Raw genomic sequence first — 24,849 nt, forward strand, 5'->3', positions numbered from 1 at the left:
TAAAGTCTCTGTGGGACTGAAATGTTGAATGTGTTTCATTATTTATGCTGTTCTCATGCTCTTTTTTATTACTGCTATTTCAGGGCAGGATATATGCTCAGGTTCTAAAATACTTAATTACAAAACATGCCCTGTCTGGTGGCTGTTAGACGTCATTCTTGAAGTGCACTTTTATTTTATTATTGAAATAGTATAAACTATTAACATGTTTGATTTCATGGAAATGCAACTTTTTTGTTAAATCTTTGTGTGGCTGCACTTTGTAACTCAGGAGCTGATAAATGAGGCATAGAAAAAGAGTTTGTGTCATGTTGTGTAACGGTTTTGGTTGTTTAATTATTCTATATCATAACATTATTGTAATTCAGCTATTCATGGTACACACTACATGCAGATGCAATATAGACCTCATTAGACTTTAATGTTTGCCCCCCCCTCCGCCTTGTCCTGAATGTTTATTTTGGTGAAAGTAATAAGTAACTTATTACTTATTATTCTACACAGAAGGTAATATTGTAAAGAAACGTATTACTTTCAAATGCAAGTAACTAGTAATACGAAATATATTACATTTTGGAAGTAACTTGCCCAACACTGCTTATCAGACACATTAGATCTGCTCGTTGATGACGTGCCGTTAGACGCATGACGTATGTTATGCTACGTCTGACTCATGATACTAGCGCGTATGTAGCTGTGTTTCTGGTACTGATCGGGACCAATGAGGCATATATCTATATATGCCTATATCGTGCTTCGCCCTTTTAACCCAATAGCGATAGCCTTAAAAGGCGAAGCCTATACGACATAGAACTTTAGTTACGTATTGTAACTCTAGATTCAATGAGTATAGGCGCAGCCTTTTAAGTGTCGGCCTCATTGACCTTTAAATAGCTGAAGAAAAGCTGTCTATTGGGAGCAGAACGTCCGCCGGCGCACAGTTATATGTGGGGACTGCGGACGTGATTGAGGCCCATGCTGTTGGTGGACGGGGATTACAAATTTTTCAGTGCTACGGCTCGCGCCTAGGGGTAACCCAATAGCGATAGCCTTAAAAGGCTGCGCCTATACTCATAGAATCTAGAGTTACAATACATAACTATCGTTTTCTTCCAGAAGTTGTTTTGCTTTTGTTGTACATCTGCTCTGCTGTCCAAGAAGTAATATTTATCTTTCCCCTCTGAATACGGATGCAACCAAATCATTATTCATCTCACAGCAATGTTCCATACAGCTTGACATAAATCCTTCGGTGGTTGTAGGGACAGATAAGGGAGTGACTGAACCCTCTTTTTCCCAGTTTGTTGTTCTTGAGCTTCAGGTTGCAAAGGACAGTATCTCATGTGTCTCCACAATGTCTCTCTTTTGCATACATGCCTTGACAATGAATGCAGTGCTTGTAATCTTCAGCTGATTTTGCTTTGATGGGCCGCCGTCGTGCCACCATCTCTCCTGTCCCTGCTTGACACTTTTGCATTGTGTAAAAAGTTTCCTCTAGTTGTCAGTATGTGTAAAAGCACTCTTCTTTTGTGCGATTTCTTGTCGAAGCTAAATGCTTTTGCCACATCAGGCTCCCTGGAATGGACATGCTCAAGGTGCCTTGTTAGTTTGGATTTAGGCTTCTTACAGTAAAGACAGAATTCATTTTTGTTGTATCTTCCATACTTTGCTCTTGTTGGTGACCTTTTTGGCATTGGTGTGACAGATGCTTTTCTCTGGTGGGCTACAACAATCCATGGGTTCTGAAAAAGCACAGCTCAAGCTTACTGATGTATTAGCCTTTTTGTGTGATGCAATTATTGCTACTTTATGGCCCATAGGATTAATAATGTTTAACTCTTTGCTGTGAGAGCTATTTGAAGAATCACCATCTGTATCTGGGATGTAGTCTTTGTCACTATAGTCATCCGAGATCTGGCCTCTCCTGGAACCGTCATCTTATCGTGGTGGAGAGGTTTGCGTGTCCCTGTGAACCTGAGGGCTGTGTTGTCTGGAGCCTTGTGCTCCTGGTAGGGGCCAGACTAAGAATGGTTCAAAAACCTCAATGAATAACGTAAGAGAGATGGAAGAAGAGATGTGACCCGGCCCGGAGGAAGCCCGGGGCCCCCATCTGGAGCCTGGCCCAGACGGAGGGCTCGATGGCGAGCGCCTGGTGGCCGGGTTTGCCACGGAGCCCGGTCGGGCACAGCCCGAACAAACTACGTGGCACCCCCCTTCTCTTCATCCCATGGGCCCACCACCTGTGGGAAGACCCGTTGGGGTCGGGTGCGCAGCCACATGGGTGGCAGCGAAGGTCAGGGGCCTCGACGGACCAGACCCGGGCGGCAGATGCTGGCTCTGGGGACGTGGAACGACACCTCGCTGTGGGGAAAGGAACCCGGAGCTTGTGAGGGAGGTGGAGCGCTATCAGTTAGATCTGGTGGGGCTTACCTCCACGCACAGTCTCAGCTCTGGTACCGTACTCCTGGATAGGGGTTGGACTCTATTCTTCTCCGGAGTTGCCGAGGACGTGAGGCGCCGGGCGGGTGTGGGGATACTCATAAATCCCAGACTGAGCGCCGCTGTGTTGGAGTTTACCCCGGTAGACGAGAGGGTCGCCTCCCTGCGCCTAAGGGTTGTAGGGGGGAAAACTCTGACTGTTGTTCAGAGTACTCTGCCTTCTTGGAGACCCTGAATGGAGTCCTGTATGGGGCTCCAGTAGGGGACTCCGTAGTTCTGCTGGGAGACTTCAACGCCCACGTGGGCAACGATAGAGACACCTGGAGAGGCGTGGTGGGGAGGAACGGCCTCCCTGATCTAAACCCGAGCGGTCGTTTGTTATTGGACTTCTGTGCTAGTCATGGATTATCCATAACGAACACCATGTTCGAACATAAGGGTGCTCATAAGTGTACCTGGTACCAGAGTACCCTAGGCCGAAGATCGATGATCGATTTCGTGATCGTGTCATCTGATCTGAGGCCGCATGTTTTGGACACTCGGGTTAAGAGAGGGGCGGAACTGTCAACCGACCGATGGTGGTGAGTTGGATCAGGGAATGGGGGAAATTTCCGGATAGACCTGGTAAGCCCAAACGAGTAGTGCAGGTGAATTGGGAACGTCTGGAGGAGGCCCCCGTCCTAGGTATCTTCAACTCACACCTCCGGCAGAGTTTTTCTGGCATTCCTGTGGAGGTTGGGGGCATTGAGCCGGAGTGGGCGGTGTTCAAAGCCTCCATTGCTGAAGCTGCGGTGGCTAGCTGTGGCCTCCGGGTCTTAGGCTCCTCAAGGGGCGGTAACCCTCGGACACCGTGGTGGACACCGGTGGTCAGGCAGGCTTCCAATGCAGAGCTGGTCAATGTGGCCCGGGAAAGGGAAGTCTGGGGCCCCCTGCTTGAGCTGCTCCCCCCGCGACCCGACCCCGGATAAGCGGATGAGGATGAGGATGAGGATGAGGACAACCTATCAAAAATACATTTTAAAAAGGAAAATAAAACACACTTAATACTACTATAATGTCACCCACTTTCTTCTACCGCTAAGACATTTTCTAATGCTAACATAGTCCTAAACATACTCAAACACACCATATACCCCATCATCATCCCCAGTCGACTCAAACAGGCGCATTCTGTATTCATCAACAGTTGTGCTCCATGGATCTTCATTCGCCTTAACCATAGGATCAATCTCCTCAAAAATTGCACGTAGTGCTGACAAATCAGCCCACTGAATGAAAAAGACATTATCAAAATTATCAGCAGCTTTTACAACACTGGTGCGTAGAGGAGAGCTACCGATGCAATGCATATCATAGCACTGTGGTAGCTCATCTGTATCAATGCAGCGTCTGAAAAAAATGAACTCCTGTGGTCTCTTCGTATGATAGTTTGCGTCCATGCGATGAATCCTCGATTCATACTGAAAAGTCCATTGGAATACATAGGTTCCTGCAATCCAAGTGTCCCGGACACCGTCTAGCTTGGGGCATGAATTCTCAAAGAAAAAATCCCACTCATTAATGTTCAACCGCCACTCTGTAGCACAATCTTTGACTTTTAATATGACACATCCATCGACCCATGATATTACGTACTCCAAGCCGTATTCGCCAACGTGTGTGAATGAATCCCCGGCACTCCGGTCTCTCAAGCCTGAAACAGGCCTCGTTCTTTTGAGCGGAGCATTAAGCAATGCCTCATCTCCATAACTATTGACATGGTTAGACACAGGCGTACGAATGCTGGACGTACCCTCATGCAACTGGTTTTCAACGTCCTCCATGCTCGATGCAGAGCAGTCCATGGTGGGAGAAGACATTGGAGACATGGTACGAGGGTCCCTAGCGATCCAATTAGCGCTGTTTGATCCGTGGGTTTCTTCTGATGAGCAGTCCATGTTGAACAAAAAGAACACTGCCGACAACCTGATGAATGCTATGACCCTACAGCAATCTTCTCGCCCTTTTTAAACTATTTGGGTACACGCTGCCCGCCCACCCATCCTCGCGAGAAAACACACACACACACAAACACACCCACACACGAGCACCTACCATCACACACACACACCCCACACGCACGCACATGCACTAGTTACAATACATTGATTATACAGACCCGCGCCCCCTACAGGTTCAACACATGCATTATACAAGTCATAACAACGTATGACGGTTATACCCCGTCATAAAACCCCGCCTCCCTGCCCCTCCCCCCAACCGGATGTAGTTGGTTTTCAAAACCAGCCCAAGTGGGGTCTAATATATACAACTTGTGCGTTTGAGGAAGAAGAGGAGTGTGTGCGTTTGAGGAAGAAGAGGAGTGTGTGCGTTTGAGGAAGAAGAGGAGTGTGTGCGTTTGAGGAAGAAGAGGAGTGTGTGCGTTTGAGGAAGAAGAGTGTGTGCGTTTGAGGAAGAAGAGGGGTGTGTGCGTTTGAGGAAGAAGAGGAGTGTGTGCGTTCGAGGAAGAAGAGGAGAGAGAGAGAGAGAGAGATTAACACCTGAACTGGGTATCCTGTTGCTATTGTTTCAGGCAAGAGACCATGTGGCCTTTACTCAAAACAAGATGGCGCCTATCGACCTACAGAACAGCGTACATTCAGTTTATGAAATGGCATTGTTGCTTTAAACAAAGAGATCGTATGCTATCGAAATGGCGCGGTCCCTTTGAACACAGAGACCACGGTGCTTCACTCAAAGCCTGTGGACAAAACAAGAGTACTTTGCAAATTGTTCGAGTTAACACTTAGACAAACACAATCGCATTGGATCCCTGTAGGAAAGAAAGCAGGTTAATGTTTTCTCCACGGTGGGTCAGTGAGGCATGCATAGCAATCGGGTTGAAACGTGCGGTTGGCAGCCTCACCTAAGGAAAGAAGATTATTTACAAAAGGACGTTGCCATTTACGCACATTGGTGTACCAGCTTCTGTGGTGGGGGCACCGATCGCATTCGCACCCTTACCGCCGATATAACATATCATACGCACCCGTATCGACAATATAGCATGTGTTTCGCCTCCGGGGAAACAGATCCCAAGCCAATGGGAGAATATGCAACCGATTGATGAGGTAATAGACTATTCCAGTCAGCTGTACCGCTTCGTAACGGCGATTAACTCAAATAGTCCGTCTCCCCACTATCTAACCATCATTAACATCTCCTAATGGTTATAAACAAATAAACCGCTGTGATCCGTCTCCATACGTTTACAAACAAATAAACCGACGTAATCTTTCTCTGTACGGTACAGACGTTAGGCCTGGCCAAGGCCTATATGGGATTGATACAGTCTATCCACATTCCCATTAATACAATTCCATCCCTTAGCCTCCTCAATATGATTATTCTAATTAAATCTCCTTCAGAGTTCTCCCCGACCGTTCATCTACACGTCTTGTTGTGCTTTTTAATCCGAGGCCCAGGCCTCCGGAGCAACACGACCGGACGGTGGCTCAAACAACTCTTACACCTACACTGTAAAAACGAAAACTTAAAATTGTTGGTCTCATTATGATTTCTGAGTAAAATGAATATAAAACATTAAGTATTCATGTCAACTGTGCAATGCAATTTAGTCCAACCAACAATGTTGAGTTTTGGGTCAAGAGTTGGGCTCACTGTAGTCTCTTTGTTAGCAAGACACACGGGTTTAAGTCAGACTCTGTCTGAGGCTGGGCCAACTACGGTGCACATGCGCATTTCGACACTACCCCCCGGGGAGTCTGGGTATTCGTGATGCCGGTTGGGAAAAAGGGGTTTATTGCCTTTTGTCAATTTGTTTCTGTTTGGTTAAGTTGGGTTTACGGGTTTGGGGTCTTTATTGTTTGTGTGTTGTTTATTGTGCGAAGTGTTGCCACCACCGTTACCGAGACTTGCATGTCCGTTGTGGCTGTGCGGTGCGCTGTGTGTTGCGGGTGTGTGTTAAATAAAGGCAGCTCTCGGGATCGTGCGGTGTATGAGGCACGCGAGTTGCATCACCGTTTAACCTGGGCTCCCGTCTCGTGCAGAACAAGTTTGACCAAAATGTCAAACTTGTTCTGCACTTTGGATTGCTGCATTTAGACAGCGATTCTCTGCTGCTGAACTAGCTACATGTTGCTTGTTCTATTGCTGTCTGGCATTCAGAAATGTAAAATGGAAGTTTCAAATTATTAATTTTAATAAAGTGAACTTAAAACTTGTTTCGCATTCTTTGAAATGTTTTTTTTTTTAAATAATATTAACCTTAATTTGAAATATTAAGTTAACACCCCTGACTTATTTTTTTGAGTTTGTAAAATATAAAAATCTTAGTTGGTATAACTAAACTTTCAAGTTTGTCTAAAGAAGAAAATGACCTTTTTGATGGGCTCAAAACTCAAAAATGTATTGCAGTAAGTTGCCTTGCAATTTTGAGTTTGCTCAACTTTTTATTTTTTACAGTGTAAATGTTCCTAGAAATAATCCTATTGCAGATTCAATCTTTAAAACAATAGGTTCTGCTTACCTGATATGTGCGTGGCCTGCAGAAGAGTTGCTGAGCGACGCGCCCGCCGGGAGTCTCCCAGCCTCTTACCTCGGGACTTTCTTCGAGACGTCAGGGTCACCAATTGTTGCATTTTTTCTTGAAGAAAGTAGTCCAAACCTTGGTCGCTTTTAACTCGCTTTATTTGTTAAGCAATATCGGGCACTACTTCGAGCCCCGGGCAAAGGCCCAGGACTCTCGGCCGGGCTCCTATTGATTCCCTCCTCTCAACCCAGTCGCCAAGAAAAAACGTTGACGGTGTACGTTTCCATGAACACTGGATACGTAGCTATTTCAACGTAAAAAATAGCATGTTATACCTACAGTATCCACGCGTGCCGCTGTGGAGGCGGGTTTCGGGGTTTGGGTTTCACGGCTTTCGCGGCAAATTGTGGACACGATTGTTTAGGGGGGGGGGGGGGGGGGGGGGGTAGACTGTTGTTGACCAGGGGGGGGGGGGGAAGACACGTTTGTTGAGGGGGACGATGACGACCCGATTGTAGGGGGGGGGGGGGGGGAGGGTGGAACACGTTAGTTGAAGGGGGGGGGGGGGACGACGACACGTTTGTTGAGGGGGGGGGGGGGGGGGGACACGTTTGTAGGGGGGGGGGCACGCTCGACAACGAGAGTTGGTTTTTATTGAACGCTCGACAACGAGAGTTGGTTTTTATTGAACGAGACTTCAACACGGAACAGCTGCACGAAACGATGGTCACGTCACTCTCGGTGAAGGTGTCGACAACAATGAACACACGAACAATGTTAATAGAACAACACACAACCACATAACATCCCAAACCCATTAACCCCACTTAATCCTAACAACAAAACAAGTTAACAAAAGCCCCATTTGTCAACTGACAACCCCAATTCCCAGAATCCCCCGCGGCTCCGGAACACGGCGTAGCTTAAATCTTTATTATCTGAATGGGAAATGCAATATTTTAGGACAGATACACCATTAAACGCGTTTCTAATGACATTTCTAGCGAGAAATGTACATTTTCCTTACATAATCTTCAATCAGTGAATGTGTATGATCTTTATTAATCTTTATTATCTGAATGGGAAATGCAATATTTTAGGACCGATTCACCGTTAAACGTGTTTCTAATAACATTTCTAGCGAGAAATATACTCTTTACTTGCATAATCTTCAGTCAGTGACTGATCTTTAGTTTTATAGTTATTAGGATTTGATCGGCTCGCTCGCATGTTTCAACGACGTCAGGTTGTGCGCTGCTTTCGCTATAGCAGCTCACGTGCTTCCTGTGTTTGTGTTATTAAACTGTTACTTTATGTAACTTTTAATGATATCATCTTGTTAGAAACACGTATATCTGAGAGCCAACCCAGTCGCCAAAAGCATTCGTTGACAGTGTACGTTTCGTGAACACTGGATTACGTCGCATTTCAACATAAAATAGCGTGTTATACACACACACACACACACACACACACACACGCACACACGCACACGCACGCACAGACACACACAGACACACAGACACAGACACACACACACACACACACACACACACACGCACACGGTGCATTTCGCTGCTAAAACAACAAAAAAAAATATTCCCTCAAATATTATTACTAAAGAACCGTTTTCCAAAGAACGAAATGTAAACCAATGCATTCTGAATGGGAGTGTTTCTCCGATTTTTCCATGCTACACAGAACGAAATGTAAATATGCAAATAAAGACTTCATGGTCATAATAATTTAAATATCATTAATCTCCTGAGTGTGTTGGGTGGTATTCTATTTTTTTCAACGGGGCTGGTGCCGTCTCCTTTTGACCTTTTGACCCCAGACTTCTGGGGGAATAGCTGAATCAATTCATTAGTCAATCAGAAGCATGTAAATATCTTCCCGGTGGCGTAGGAGGATGAACAAGGTGTCCTTCAACATCTACGCTTCCAGGCGATTACAACGGTGCCACACATGAGCATATTCGAACATGTTTAATGGTAGTAATTAGCTGTCGAAATTGGAGGCCTTAATCAATAATGAGCAGCTATTGATTTGCTTCCCGATAAAAAATTGTGACAAATGACATGTTATTTAGCATCTACACGTTGAGATGAGTCCAATGACACCAAGCATGACACTCTAGCTAATGGTAACATGTATTTTACATGGTACACCTAGGTCTAGGACATGATCTCGGTGTAGCAAGAGGGCGAGCTTGATCTCATTGGACTCAGCTTAACGTGTAGATGCTAATTAACATGTAATTTGTCAAAAATCTCCATCGGGAAGCAAATCTATAGCTGGTCATTATTGATAAAGGCCTCCAAAATCGACAGCTAATTACTACCCCGAAACATATTCAAATATGATCATGTGTGGCACTGTTGCAATCGTCTCGAAACGTAGATGACAAAGGACACCTTGTTTGCCCTGTTGCACGACCGGGAATATATATTCATACTTCTAATGGATTGATTCATATTTTAAGGTTCTCGGAGTGAGACTTTAAGCGGCTGCAGCAGAAGGGTTGAGACGAAAGATGATATCAAGACATTAATAGAATATTCCCATTCACATTATGATTCTTCATCATAACATCCGACCAAACATCCTTTACATTCACCGAGCGAAGATTATGAAAGTCCAGGCCCCCCCTTCCTGCACTCGGGGTCCGACCGGGCCAAGTTTCGGTGCGGGGGTCCCAGTTAGGCCCTAGAATATGGTATTCAAATTTCAGGGCGGTAGGACCTTCCTATCTCAAAAACTGTTTTTCCACCACATTCTGAACCATTAGGTCTCGCAGGCAACACTTCTGAAGGGGCTTTGTCCAATTGGGAAAACTTTTTTTCTCTATGGGCTAGAACTACAAATCTTGGATATGTCGTTCTCGGGGCCCCGGGAAATGTGTGTAAACATTTTAGCATCACTAGCTATCTCGAAAAGGCCGGAAAAGGGGCGTGACCTCCAACAGTACAGTCAATGTACATAAGACAGAGGTTAGTTTCTAGGCCCCATTGTTTGCGGGATGGAGGTGTACATTTGTGGCTTAATGTGTGTAGACACAGCTGGCCTGTGGCCACGTCTTTGAAGTCTGGGGTCAAAAGGTCAAAAGGAGCCGGCACCACGCCGCTTATGAGATAACAAAAAGTGAATCTGTATTTCTCTCATAACATTTTGTCATTATTGAAGAGAGGCCTGATTCTCAGATATGCATGTTGGACTGTTAGGGTATAGGTCTGGGAAGAACTTCAGGCCAAAATCTTGCAAGCGAGCCGCTGGGTGCAGGTGCAACGAGATGGAGCACTTGCTGAGTCATTTCCTGTAGGGCTGGAGCCACAGGTTGAAGCGTATGCGTCCTTTGAAACCCCCTTTGATATATAAGAGACCCCAAGGTACAGTTTACTTAAATGTTCTCGCCTCAGTCACCTATTGCATCACTTCCTTTAGGGCTTCGGCCTCCTAATTGATCATTGTAGTATAATTGAATGCCCTCTTTCATATTATATGATACTTCCACCACTGGGACGTGGCAACAACTCTCCAAATCCATATGGGGAGGGGGGGGTGGGGGGATGCTTTTGGACAGTAGGGGTGTACACTAGACATAAATAGGAAGCAAACTCAGGAGAAGGAATGACCTCTCACAAATATTTATTGAATAAATTGTTTCAAATAACCCTGCCTCGTTAAATCAATGAACTTGGTGTTTTGCATTAAAAAATAGGTTATAGAAGAAGTCTAAACTGCAGAAAATAAAAACATCCAAGCTGCCTTTTAAGGATACCTCGGAATATCTGTCTATTTTTTAACCGTCGGACCCCAGTTTACGACAAAAACAACACAATTTACGGCAGCTCCTTTGCCGCGTGGTTTTTAGAGCCATGTAAGGATTAGAGGGGGCGGTCGATAGCAACCACCATAGCAACCATGACGGTCAAGTGACTGGATGCAGCCCCGTTGAAAAAAATAGAATACCACCCAACACACTCAGGAGATTAATGATATTTAAATTATTATGACCATGAAGTCTTTATTTGCATGGGTTTACATTTCGTTCTGTGTAGCATGGAAAAATCTGAGAAACACTCCCATTCAGAATGCATTGGTTTACATTTCGTTCTTTGGAAAACGGTTCTTTAGTAATGATATTTGAGGGAATATTTGTTTTAGCAGCGAAATGCACCGTGTGCGTGTGCGTGTGTGTGTGTGTGTGTGTGTGTGTGTGTGTGTGTGTGTGTGTGTCTGTGCGTGCGTGTGCGTGTGTGTGCGTGTGTGTGTGTGTATAACACGCTATTTTATGTTGAAATGCGACGTAATCCAGTGTTCACGAAACGTACACTGTCAACGTATGCTTTTGGCGACTGGGTTGGCTCTCAGATATACGTGTTTCTAACAAGATGATATCATTAAAAGTTACATAAAGTAACAGTTTAATAACACAAACACAGGAAGCACGTGAGCTGCTATAGCGAAAGCAGCGCACAACCTGACGTCGTTGAAACATGCGAGCGAGCCGATCAAATCCTAATAACTATAAAACTAAAGATCAGTCACTGACTGAAGATTATGCAAGTAAAGAGTATATTTCTCGCTAGAAATGTTATTAGAAACACGTTTAACGGTGAATCGGTCCTAAAATATTGCATTTCCCATTCAGATAATAAAGATTAATAAAGATCATACACATTCACTGATTGAAGATTATGTAAGGAAAATGTACATTTCTCGCTAGAAATGTCATTAGAAACGCGTTTAATGGTGTATCTGTCCTAAAATATTGCATTTCCCATTCAGATAATAAAGATTAATATAAGCTACGCCGTGTTCCGGAGCCGCGGGGGATTCTGGGAATTGGGGTTGTCAGTTGACAAATGGGGCTTTTGTTAACTTGTTTTGTTGTTAGGATTAAGTGGGGTTAATGGGTTCGGGATGTTATGTGGTTGTGTGTTGTTCTATTAACATTGTTCGTGTGTTCATTGTTGTCGACACCGTCACCGAGAGTGACGTGACCATCGTTTCGTGCAGCTGTTCCGTGTTGAAGTCTCGTTCAATAAAAACCAACTCTCGTTGTCGAGCGTTCAATAAAAACCAACTCTCGTTGTCGAGCGTGCCCCCCCCCCCCCTACAAACGTGTCCCCCCGTCCCCCTCAACAAACGTGTCGTCCCCCCGTCCGCCCCCCCTTCAACTAACGTGTTCCACCCCCCCCCCCCTACAATCGTGTCGTCATCGTCCCCCTCAACAAACGTGTCTTCCCCCCCCCCCTCTCCCCGGTCAACAACAGTCTACCCCCCCCCCCCCCCCCCTAAACAATCGTGTCCACAATTTGCCGCGAAAGCCGTGAAACCCAAACCCCGAAACCCGCCTCCACAGCGGCACGCGTGGATACTGTAGGTATAACATGCTATTTTTTACGTTGAAATAGTTACGTATCCAGTGTTCATGGAAACGTACACCGTCAACGTTTTTTCTTGGCGACTGGGTTGCTCCTCTTCAATCTGAACTCCGTCTTGGTTTCTATCAAGTGGGCGTGGCCTATGTGAAGTGGCCGTGGCCGGTGTGACGTAATGGCTCCGCCATCCTCACCTGTCAAAAGGTGCTGCCATCTGTGGCTGGAGTAGTTATTGCAGATTATGTGTTCGATCCTGCTTCCTAGTGGCTATGTGAGGGTAATGCAGCTTGTGTGTTCGATCCTGCTTCCTAGTGGCTATGTGGGGGCAGCTTATGTGCTTAAAATACATAACACGCATATAGCTTTTCCACACTCAGGGAGTCCTTTTTCTGGCGGTTCTAGGGCAGAACTGTGGTAGGCCAGGACTTTTCGTTGTCCTCGTTGTTTCCGCCACAGGATTTCATTGACCACACAGTCTCTTACTGACACATCCAGGCGAAAGGGTTCTTTGTAATCTGGGGCGGCCAGGGCCGCGGCACTATTGTTGGGAAAAACGGTCTGTCTAGCTACTGGACCAGATAAAATGAGACGGAGAGGTAATAAAGTCTATCGGCACGAGGACCTTGGATTTATTAAGTAAAGTGGCAGCGGTTATACAGAGTCATAAAGCGTGAGAAATCGAATATGTCTAAGTCCCTAATCAGCGCTGATGGTTCATCTGGAGCTTCGCCTCCGTGGAAGGTCTGCTTCAGAAGAAGGTGAAGAGTCCCTGTGTGGTGCAGTCTTATGCTGTATCCTCCTCTCGATGAGGTGTGTGCGTTTGAGGTGTGTGCGGTTCGGTGTGTTTTGGCTCCCAGGCCCTGAGAGAGCTTCGTAACGGGGAGAGTTCCTCATGTCTCTGGTGTGATGAATTAAAACGGGGGAGTGCCCCCCCGAAGTGTCTCGTGTGTGGTAATTTAATGTGGCTCTGAGGCCCTGGTATGGGCAGAGGTATCTCTTGGTTCCTCCTAACGGGGAAGAGCTCTCAAAATGTCTCCTGTGTGATAAATTAATGTGGCTCTCCCGTTCTGGAGATGATACTGGTGCATTGTCTGAGTGTCCACCATCTGCCTGCCTGGGAGATGGGGCCTTCAGCTCCGGCCTTGACCTGACTATATATTATCATGTTTGTGTTATGTGTTCGTTGGGTTTAGAGCAAGAGTCGACTATATATTAATGTGCCTGCCATGTGATGTGCTCATCAGGTTATTTTTCCCAACACTATACATGCTTTGTTTTAGCCTGGTGAATGCTTCTTCTGCTTCAGGGGTCCATTCCAAGGGGGCTTTCAGATTCCTGTGTCCTGCTTTGGTGATGAGCAGTGGCAGTTTAGTTGTTTCGCCGGTGTAATCAGGGATGTAGGTCCGGCTATATCCTGTCAGTCCTAGGAATGCTAGCATTTGTCGGACTATGATGGGCTTTGGATAGCTTCTGATCGCGCTTCTGTGTCCTTTGCTGATCTCTCTTCTATTCCCTCCTATTACTTTCCCCAAGAAAGTAATCTCTTCTTTCACCAGTTGTAGTTTGGTTTTCTTGAGCTTGCATCCTTTGTGTGCTATTGTCTGCAGCAAGGTTTCAGTCGCCTGTAGACAAGCTTCCTTTGTCTCAGCTGCCAAGAGGAGGTCGTCCACGTATTGTATCAGGACCGCGCCAGAAGGGAGATCCAGTTCTGCAAGGTCCTCCTTGAGGCAGGTGTTGAAGATGGTGGGGATGCTTCGGAAACCTTGTGGCATCCTTGTGTATGTGTATCGTTGTCCTCTATACGTGAAAGCGAAGAAGGGTCTCGACTCAGTCGCTAAGGGGAGGCAGAAAAATGCATTGACGAGAATCCACCACAGTGAACCATCGATGTTCAGAGCTCACAGGATTCAGGGCCACGTATGGGTTTGGGACCTTTTCCGGGGGGGCCACGGTCCGCGTGTTGATGGCCCTCAAATCATGTACCATCCTCCAGGTCAGTCCATCAGGTTTTCTTACTGGCAGGATCGGTGTGTTCCATTCCGAGGTGGTCTTCTCCAGCACACCCGCTTCCAGCAGGCCCGTTATGGTGTCGCTGATTCCCTCCTCAGCATCTGGCTTTATCCTTTATTGATGTTGCCATTCTGGTCGATGAGGGCTCTTAACGTTCACAGCAAGGTTGTGCTGTGGGGTGCGTCCCACATCATGGATCAGAATCCAGCTACACCTTAAATGTTTTCTACCATTAGATATACAGGCCTAATAATAATCATGGTTTACCATAGAATATAATCATTAATTTCTACCACATAACCAAGATAATTGTTCTTGTGTGAGGTCGACTCCTGCCACCACTCCTTCGGGTCCCAGGAATATGTCTCCACATCTTAGGTCCTCCAGTTTCCCATCCTTCTGGTTGTACCATGGTTCATCGTAGGTCAGATCTTGCTCGTGTGTGATGTTGAGTGTGCAGTGTAACGGGTCCAACAGCTCATTGTACTCCCCGATCTCCCGGATCCACATTTCTCATTCTCGATATGTGCTTTCCAGTCCCGGAGTCGTCTTTGCTGTTCCCGTCAGTTCCTGCCAGTAGATGGTGGTATCGTCATGAGCTTCTGGCCTTGGGTCGTCTATTAACATGAACATGTGTGTGTCTTCTGGGGCGGGGTTGGTGGGGTGGTACAGAGTGATGCCTCCCAAGTCGCAGGCCAGAGTGATTTGTAGGGAACCCATTAGGTCCCTCCCTAATAGATTGACGGGCCATGATGGGGCGTATAGGAACGAATAAGATCCTCTCTGTTCCAGTATGTTGAAGTCGAGTGGGGTGGTGAATGGTTGTTCCATGGGTTTCCCAGAGAACCCCATGGTTTTTAGAGAGCGGCGAGATAGTGGAGGTGGTCTTCCCGCGAGACTTCCGATAGTTGATACAGATGCTCCCGAGTCCACTAGAAACGTGCATCGATGGCCACCTACGTATGCGTCCACCGTATGTAGTCCGAGCCCCAGTTCCGTCCTCGCCCGCTCATCCTCTGGGAATCCCTATTGTTGTAAGGCGAACATGGGTTCATTTATTCTCAGAAGCCACAAGATTATCATAAGTCATACCTTCAGAATATTAAAATAGCCTGCAAATCAAGTTTTTTTAAACCGGGCACTGGTATCCGATTTTTTTTTACAATGCATGATACTAGTTAGTTTCTAAAACTCTATGCCCCGTGTGAGGCTCGAACTCACGACCTTCAGTTTATCAGACTGACACGCTGCGTACTGCGCCAAAGCTGAGGAACATCAGTCTTTCAGGGGGGGGGAAGAAGGAAGGAAAGGGGGGAGAGGAAAAAGAGAGGAAAAAGGGAGAAAAAGGGGAAAGGGAAGGGAATGAGAGAAATTTAGGCCTCCATTACATAAAAAACTAAAAAACACCTGAGGCTGTGGAGTTTTGTGTGCAATTGTTCAGCCTTGGAATGGAACAGAAGGTCGGCGGTTCAAGTCTCACCGGTGACATACATTTTTTTCTGTCATGGATGTACTCAAGATCTCTAGCACAAATATAATTACCCTTGTCCTCCATCGACACAAATATGCACTTATTGTAATGGGAATGTTCTAATTACTATGTTACTTTCTATTCCACTATTGTTGTAGCCATACAGCTATTCACAGCACACCTGTGCACTCTTTAGCAAGCTACTTGTTTAGTTATTATTTGTAATGTGACCTGTAGGCTCAATTTAGCCTCCATCTCCAACCCACAAGTATTTCAACCATAAATAATTTTGTGTGCATATTATATTGCAATAGTAGTATTTTGCTTCCTCTTCTGGAGTGGATCTGGCTAATGATTCGAATAAGATGACCCGCAAATAAATCCTGAAACATTTGATAGCATATAAACATGTTTATTTGAACATATAACATAGATTTAACACGGGTGATCTTTGTTCCTCCTCTCCGCCAACCACTGCTCCTTGGTCAGGGACTCGGAGGAGGGGCAGTAGATCGTCCCCTTGTACTGGCTGTGGCCAGTAGCTGCACTCCGGGGCTCCCCAAACCTCCTGTATTTATTTGCCTCCCCAGTCCTGTTGTACGGCCTCTTCCGTTGTGGGGCTTGGGGAGGCACTGGTGAGGGGACAGCAAACATAATGGGGGGCTGGGCGTGAGGGTAGCGCAACAGGGGGTTGACCGGGAGGAATGGTGTGCTAGGGAGGGATTGGGTGAGGGCAGGAGTGCCGGAGAGAGCAGGGGCTCGGGAGAGGGCAAAAACAAAGGGAGCAGGGGCCCGGGGGGGGGGGGGGGGGGGGGCAGGGTGGGAAAAAACAAATTGAGCAGGGGTGCTGCTGAAGACAGGGGCGGGAGGACGGGGAAACAGCCGCCTCTGGGCTGTCTTTAACCTGGGCCTCACAGCCGTTGCTGGGGATGGTGCCGGTGCCGGTGATGGTGCTGGTGCTGGTGCCGATGCCGGTGCGGTGGCTGTGGCTCTGGCCCTCCGGTTCATTTTGGCCCACCCCGCTGTGCTCTCCGGGAGGTGGTAGGAATATTTCACCAGGCCCGGGGTTTGAGGAGCCACAGCGGGGCGGTCCATACCCTGAGGTAAGACCACGGTGGCAACAGGCACGGGGGCAGGCAGGTCCACACCCTGGCACAACACGGAGACACCCTGCCTGGCCACCCACCTTGTTGTGCCACTGGATGAGGGTGGTCTGGCTCACCTCAACCAGCTGCAGGCTGGTGGTGGACATCAGGGCCCCGTTGGCCAGGATGAGCTGCCTGATCCTGCGGTAGATTCTCAGGATCAGACTCCACCTTGAGAGGTACCCCTTCCCCTTCTTGGTAGGGGAAGGGTGGAGGGTGCAGAGCCTGACGCAGATGGCATCTACCAGGCGGCAGCCAGGTGTACAGAGGCACACCTGGCAGGTCCTGGATGCACTTGACGTGCCTCTTCTGAACCCGCCAGATGTGCTCCATCCTCACCCGGTCCAGGAGGGGAACGCCCAGCAGGTCCCTGCCTTTGTCCCCTATCAGCTCCTGCAGCAGGGCCTCCACCTGGCGGATGGTGGCCTCCTCTCCGCGGGTACTCCGCCTGCAGTACAGTGCCAACTGGGCCTTGGTCAATCGGCTGTCCACCAGAGCCTCGGAGATGCCGGGCACACCCTCCCTCCGGAGCTCCTCCCTCTTGGCGTGGCGCAGAAGGGCCACATCTTCAGGGTCCCACTCGAACAGGCAGACGGAGAGCGTGGCCATGAAGATGGGGTACAGGGCGTGGGCGTCGGTCGTGCATCCGGCCGCAAGCCGCCGAAGGAAGTGCCAGACGTTCAGCCGGATGACGAGGTGTGGCCAGCCGCCGAACCTGGCCTTCAGCTTGCTCTCCCCTCCCGTCTCCTTGCAGCAGCCACAGTCCACGTAGAGGAGTATAGGGGGAGCCACGCCCGCCTCGCTGTAGCGCCTGATGAGGCCTGACACCATCCGGTCCAGTCCAGGTCCCTCCTGGGCTGTCAGGACGCCTGGAAATGAAGTTTCTTTAAACCGGGCACGGGTATCCGATTTTTTTACAAAATTTTTTACAATGCATGATACTAGTTAGTTTCTAAAACTCTATGTCCCGTGTGAGGCTCGAACTCACGACCTTCAGATTATGAGAATGAAGTGCGGCCTACTGCACCAACAATGGAACCATTAAACAGCAAGAGTCAGGCTTGCAGCAATTTTTGCGCTAAGATTGATATTAAGTATAATAAAAATCCACGTAACACATATTATGTTAAATCAATAAGAAAAATTGAACTACTGTTGTACTCAATTAAGAATGCCATGTTTTATGGCTGTCAAGTAATTTCTTCTCAGAAGCCACAAGATTCTCATAAGTAATACCTTCAGTATATTAAGACAGCCTGGAAATGAAGTTTCTTTAAACCGGGCACGGGTATCCGATTTTTTTACAATTTTTTTTACATTGCATGACTCTAGTTAGTTTCTAAAACACTATGCCCCGTGTGAGGCTCGAACTCACTACCTTCAGATTATGAGACTGACGCGCTGTCTTCTGCACCAAGAAAGCTGCGTGTTTGTCGAGGTAAAGTACCATTATATACCAAGAAACATGCTGATTTTCATCGTATCAAATCCCGGTAGATCCTAATTCGTTATGATCATAATATGACTACTGTACATTCATATTGTCAGAAACATGTCCAGATCCTTATGCAAACGAATAATAATGTTGTATCAAATATATATCGTTGCCGGTCGTCGCTGTGTTCACCAATGAAACTAAACCATGCCGGTGTAGCGGTATCGTAATTCACTATGTGTATGATGGATGGTGCGTGCCCCTTAAGGGAGGGGGGTGTGAGACCCACCTGGGTGGTGCGACGCATGACTTAAGGAACGCACCTCTGGCTGTGTGTGGTTCTGTGTTTGGGGAAATAAATCCTTCTCGTGGTATTTTCACCGGCAATCAAGTCTCCGTCTTAATTTCATTACGATCTCCAACACCGGTGTGTTTAGTGCCCGTTTTATTAAAGCATTAAGAGGCCATGTTAACAGTGATTATAGAGATGTTAATATCACTGTAAAACATAGTGTCTAAGTGATCAGGTTCCTTATAAATGCTGTCCAAGCAATAATAATTAATACTGTCTGTGCTTTGTTTGTTATGCATGGTAATATGAACGCATTTTGCGCTCTGCATTTAAATTAAATTAAATCAAAAGCATTGACAATTAATAGGAAGTTATGTAAAATGTATAAGCTAACCATTGTGATTAAGTAGGCTGGCATTATGATCAAGTTCAAGTTCAAGTGTTTTTATTTGTCACATACAATAAATTGAAGTGAAATGTTAAAGGGACAATGCTCCACACTGTGCAAAAATACATAAAAATATAAAATAAAATAAATTAGTTAATTTATTTAGATAAAATAAAAAATGTAAATAAAATCAAATTTAAAAATAAGGTGTTGAATTAAAAATTTGAATTCAAGTGTCTCACTGCCTGTGGATAAAAACTTCTCTTAAGTCTCTCAGTCCTTGAGTTAAGGCTTCGTAGGCGTCTACCCGACGGCAGCAGGGTGAAGAGGCTGGCATTGGGGTGTGTGTCATCCCTCCTGATGCTTTTTGCCCTCGACTCCACCCTCTTGTGGTAGATGTCCTTCACGTTGGGTAGGGACGCTCTGATAGTCCGCTCAGCTGAGCGCACCACCCTCTGTAGGTTGGCCTGGTCTTGAGCGGTACAGCTTCCGTACCATACGGAGATGCATCCTGTGAGGACGCTCTCCACGGCTGAGGAGTAGAAGGTCTTCAGGATGGAAGGGGAGACCTTGAATTTCCTCAGCCTCCGGAGGAAGTACAGTCGCTGCCTAGATGACTTTGTCACATGTTGTGTGTGGAGGGTCCAGGTTAGGTCTTCAGTGATGTGCACACCCAGGTACTTAAAACTAGGAACCCTCTCCACAGGCTCCCCGTTGATGATGAGGGGGGTGAACCCGCTGTCCTGCTTCCGCCAGAAGTCCACCACCATTTCCTTTGTCTTTTTTATATTTAGGGCCAAATTGTTGGACTGACACCACAGTGCCAGGTCTGCCACTTGGTTCTGGTAGGGCTGCTCGTTGTTATCAGAGATAAGACCCAGCACCACAGTGTCGTCTGCAAATTTAATGATGGAGGTTGAACTTCCGGAGGCTGTGCAGTCATAAGTGTAGATGTTGTACAGCAGCGGGCTCAGAACACAGCCCTGGGGGGAACCGATGTTGAGGGTCAGCGGCCCAGAGGTTACACCACCCTCCACTTTCACCACCTGGGGGCGGTCAGTAAGGAAGCTGAGCACCCAGTTGCACATTTGGGTGTTGATCCCCAGCGACCTCATCTTGTCGATCAGGCGGAGGGGGACTATGGTATTGAAAGCTGAACTGTAATCAATGAACAGCATCCTCACATAGTTCCCCCCCCCACCATCCAGATGAGTAAGAGTGGTGTTTAGCAGTTTGGAGATGGCATCGTCTCTGCTTCTGTTTGCTTTGTAAGCAAACTGGAGGGGGTCGAACGAGTTTGGCAGGGAGGTGCAGATGTAATTTTTCACCAGCCTTTCGAAACATTTCATCACTGCAGAGGTCAGGGCCACTGGACGGTAATCGTTCAAACATGATGGATTACTATTTTTGGGCACCGGTACAATGATAGACTTTTTAAAGCAAGATGGGACGACAGCTTGGGCCAGGGATGTATTAAAGATCATGGTGTACACTGGAGCTAGTTGGTCAGCACAGGATTTAAGGACCCTTTCAGGGATCTGGTCAGGCCCGGCAGCCTTTTTCCCATTTACCCCTTTGAACACCCTCCTCACATCACTCTCACTTACTATGAAGGGGGGTTTGGTGTTATTCCCAAACATGTCGGCCATGACTGCCATTGAGTTATGATCTTCACTCTCCATCTCAAACCGTGCAAAGAAAGTGTTGAGTTCATCAGCAAGGGAGGGGTCAGAGCTACACACCGAGCCGGCCTTGTTCTTAAAGTCTGTCATTATTCGCAGGCCCTTCCACACACTAGCGGGGTCACCAGCGATGAAGTCGGCTTCCACTTTGTCCTTATATCGGCACTTTGCAGCTTTTACGACCTTCCTTAGGCCATAAGCAGCCACTTTGTAGTCCAACATGTCCCCCGTAGTAATCCCAACATTATAGGCAGCAGTACGCGCTGAAAGTGCTGCCCTGACAGTTCCATCTACCCATGGCTTCTGATTTGGGAAAACTTTTATTTTGACTGATGGTATAATGTCATTTACCAGTAGGTGTATGTAGTTCCCGACCACTTCCGCAAACTCACTGACGTTGTTGGAGGACTCCCGGAACATTTCCCAGTCAGCGTTGTCAAGCGCGTCTTGCAGCAAGCCTTCTGATTGGTCATTCCAACGTTTTACTTCCTTAGTCACCACAGCTTCGTTAAGGATCTTTTGCTTGTATTTAGGGAGAAGGAAGATGGCAACGTGATCGGACTTACCGAATGCAGGCAGGGGGATAGCCTTGTAGCTGTCCTTGAACGGAGTGTAGCAGTGATCCAAGGTGTTGTCTCCTCGCGTCGGGAAGTGGATATGCTGTTTAAATTCAGGCAGGCCCCGGGAAAGTTTGGCTTTGTTAAAATCACCGAGAACGATGATAGCAGCTGCCGGATGACGATGTTGTTGTTTGTTTATCACCTCCTGCAGCTCGGATATGGCAGTATCTGTGTTGGCTTGTGGGGGGATGTAAACCGCGGTGGTGATGATTGCGGTGAACTCACGGGGTAGATAGTGGGGGCGGCACATAATGGACAGATGTTCCTGATGGGGAGTACAGCCCTGGGAGAGAACGGTAATGTTCCTCGGATCACACCACTTGTTGTTAGTCATGAAACAAACTCCTCCACCCTTGGACTTTCCGGACTCTTCCGTTCTATCCATGCGAGCGATGGAGAAATGCTCGGCGGGTGTAACAGAGTGATCCGGGATAGATGGGGACAGCCAGGATTCGGTAAAACATAAAATGCTACAATCTCTGACGTCTCGCTGGAAGGCAATCCTTGCTCTAATATCATCCATCTTATTCTCTAGAGACTGGACATTTGCTAGCAGAATACTGGGCAAAGGTGGATGGTTTGCCTTCCTCCTCAGTCTGTCCCGGATCCCCCCTCTTCTCCCTCTGTGTTTTGACCGTTTCCAGGGCTTGTCGCTATTACTATTATGACCGTCAGTTGGTCGGAGAATCTCAGCTGGAAACGCCGACTTGCTGTCAAAAGACGTGCTAACAAAAAATATGCCGCACTGATCCCTTATTTCTAAAAGCATTTGGTGATCATATGTGATCATACTAAAAGTCACATCAGTAAAAAAGATTAAATATAAAAAAAATAGGTAAAAAGCACAGTCTAAACAGAGAGACCCTAACGGCGTCTGGACACAGCCGCGCCGTCACCCGGCGATAAAGGGTGATAAAGGGTATACAACTTGATTTGATTTTTTGTAACTTCAAGCTCCCCAGTGGTATATTGTATTTGAATAAACAACATTTGTATTTTGTCATATTGTGTTTTATTAAAGCATTAAGAGGGAAATTAAATTAAGATTGTGTCACACTCACAGTAAAACGTTATTGCACAAAAAGTTACAACTAAAAACTTAAATTAAAACTTAAAAACAACATTAAAAAACATTAAAAACTTTTTGTGCCCGATACACTGCCAATTTAAAGTGGAGCTCCCTTCTTCCTCCCATAACCCTGGGCTTCAAGTGCAGCCCTCCACTCAGCCAGGGTCATGGTGGCTGTGGCGTGGCAGTACCAGTTCCCAAAGTACTGATTGTGAGTGGCAGGGTCCCGCTCCCTCTGACACTGACGGCAGAGAATGGTGGCACTACTCCTTGTATATTTCCTCTTCTTAAAACCAGTCTTCTCCTCCTCCTCTCTTTTTTTCTTTCGATAGTGGGTGGTGGTATATGGTAGGTATGACACATGTACCACAGATGCTCCTGCAGGCTGTAAGGCAGGCAGGTGAGGTTGAGGCACAGACCAGAGGGGTTGAGGCAGGAGAGGTGGGATGAATGGAGGTGTGGGAAACACAGGTGTGGGGGGCTGGATTTGAGGCTCGAGGGCTGCGAGGAATGGTGGCCTCAGAAGATCAGAAGGAGGGTTCACTCTTCTGATCTTCCGTCCCTGCAGTGTTGCCGTCCCTGCAGTGTTAGGTGGCAGAACAAACACGTGGGAATATGCCGCGATGCTTTGAGGCATACACGGTTTGCCTTTCCTCTGAACTGCAGGAGGCAGGCGCTCGGGGCTCACAGTTGTTGTCTGAGGCGGACAGATCCCTTGCTCGAGAATCCTCTTCTCCTGTCCTCTTTCCCGTTTGCAGTACCTACAAATATAAAAGTGTTTTTTGTATACCAAAGCAAGATATACCTACACAGAAAACACAGCTACTATGTTAATACTTTGTTAACTCACCAACTCGAGAGTGTTGCCGTGTTCACGCTGATCTTTAGCGCCCACTGTTTCGGAGAATTTAAGCAACATACAGACACTGACAACGTCTCGCCAAACTCTATTTGTGAAACATGTGGACAGTGTAGTGACGCTGCTAGCAGGGAGCAGCAGAGAGCTGCAATGACGGCGGTCCACACTAGTCCATCCCAGGTTTTGCAACGCTACGTTTCTTCAAAAGATCACGCAAACGTTGACGCCCAAGCAGTGTAATGCATTGCGTTCAAATATGGAACTCTGAGTCTGGAATAACGTATTCATTTGCCCATCTGCTACCGCGGGGAACAATGCTAGCACGCTAGGCTTCAACTGTATGGTCGTAACGACAGTGGCCAAAGCCCGCCAAGACATGCTAATAGGCTACGAACCGTCCTTTGCACGCTAGACGATCCAGGATGAGACGGTTACCCCAGAAGTCCATGCTGGAGAGGTGCACAAAGAAGACCCAGGAACGCTAGGCAAATCAGGAAAGGAGGTTGACACCCAGACACTTCTAAGAACTTCTCACAACTAGAGTTAGAGTTTAACTTTCATACAGTCTATGCTCTCAACTGCGAGCACTAAATACAAATACTTTGACCATGTTTCCGCCCGGTCTCGAACCGGGGACCTTTCGCGTGTTAGGCGAACGTGATAACCACTACACTACGGAAACCTTTCAGTTTGATCAAAACCCTCGAACATTTTGTCATGAGAAGCACCCGCATGAACAGGTTTTCAGCGCTGGTTTAAACACTTAATAATATGACGAGGCTATTGGTTGAAGAGGTGGCGTGGTGCCAAGTAGACGCTGCTGAAGGTTCTGTTGAAGATAGACTTTTCACGAATAGCTGCTTGATAGTAAAGCAGGAGAATTTAAACATTAACTTTGTATGTCTCAAAACAGTAATGCTGTTTCAGCCCGGTTTCGAACCGGGGACCTTACGCGTGTTAAGGTGCAGACACGACACGAACAGAAATGGAGGTGGATCAAAATATCATCGTCGCCGTGTGCGGCCGTCCTGCCCTGTACGACACCACGATGGTGTCGTACAGGGACAGGAACAAAACAGAGAGGGGGCGTGGGTCGACGTGGCAGAGGATATTGGCGTTCCTGGTAAGATCAGTGAATAATGTGTATGTGTATTTTGCTTGGCTTCAGCTATCGGTTGTGTTCTACTATGAAAAAAGTTAGTGCCGGTTAGCGGTAGCACCAGTTAGCAGTAATATTAAGTGATACTACTACAACAGACTGTCCCGCTTGTCAGGTTACACAACTTAATATGTATATATGTTCTTGTCAGTGGACGTATGTCGCAGGAGGTGGAAGTCACTCAGGGACAGGTATAGCGCGTATTGCGCGTATGCGACCATTTTTGACACAAAATGGTCAAGCAACATTATACGCACGTATCTCGCGTAAAAAGTACGCGAGATACGCGTCTGGTGTGGCCGCACCTTTAGGCAAACATGATAACCACTACACTACGAAAATATTGTCATCAGAAGCACCCG

The 24,849-nt window shown here is 47.0% G+C and overlaps 1 non-coding gene across 1 annotated transcript; it reads right to left on the reverse strand.

Annotated features, from left to right (window-relative positions):
• Window positions 1–23,937: 23,937 nt before the first annotated feature.
• On the reverse strand, window positions 23,938–24,010 carry trnav-aac (transfer RNA valine (anticodon AAC)). The gene has a single exon. It is a non-coding gene; the product is annotated as a tRNA-Val (tRNA).
• Between the last annotated feature and the right edge of the window lie 839 nt (window positions 24,011–24,849).

The sequence above is a fragment of the Gadus macrocephalus genome, chromosome 18, assembly GCF_031168955.1.
Source record: "Gadus macrocephalus chromosome 18, ASM3116895v1".
Classification (NCBI taxonomy): domain Eukaryota; kingdom Metazoa; phylum Chordata; class Actinopteri; order Gadiformes; family Gadidae; genus Gadus; species Gadus macrocephalus.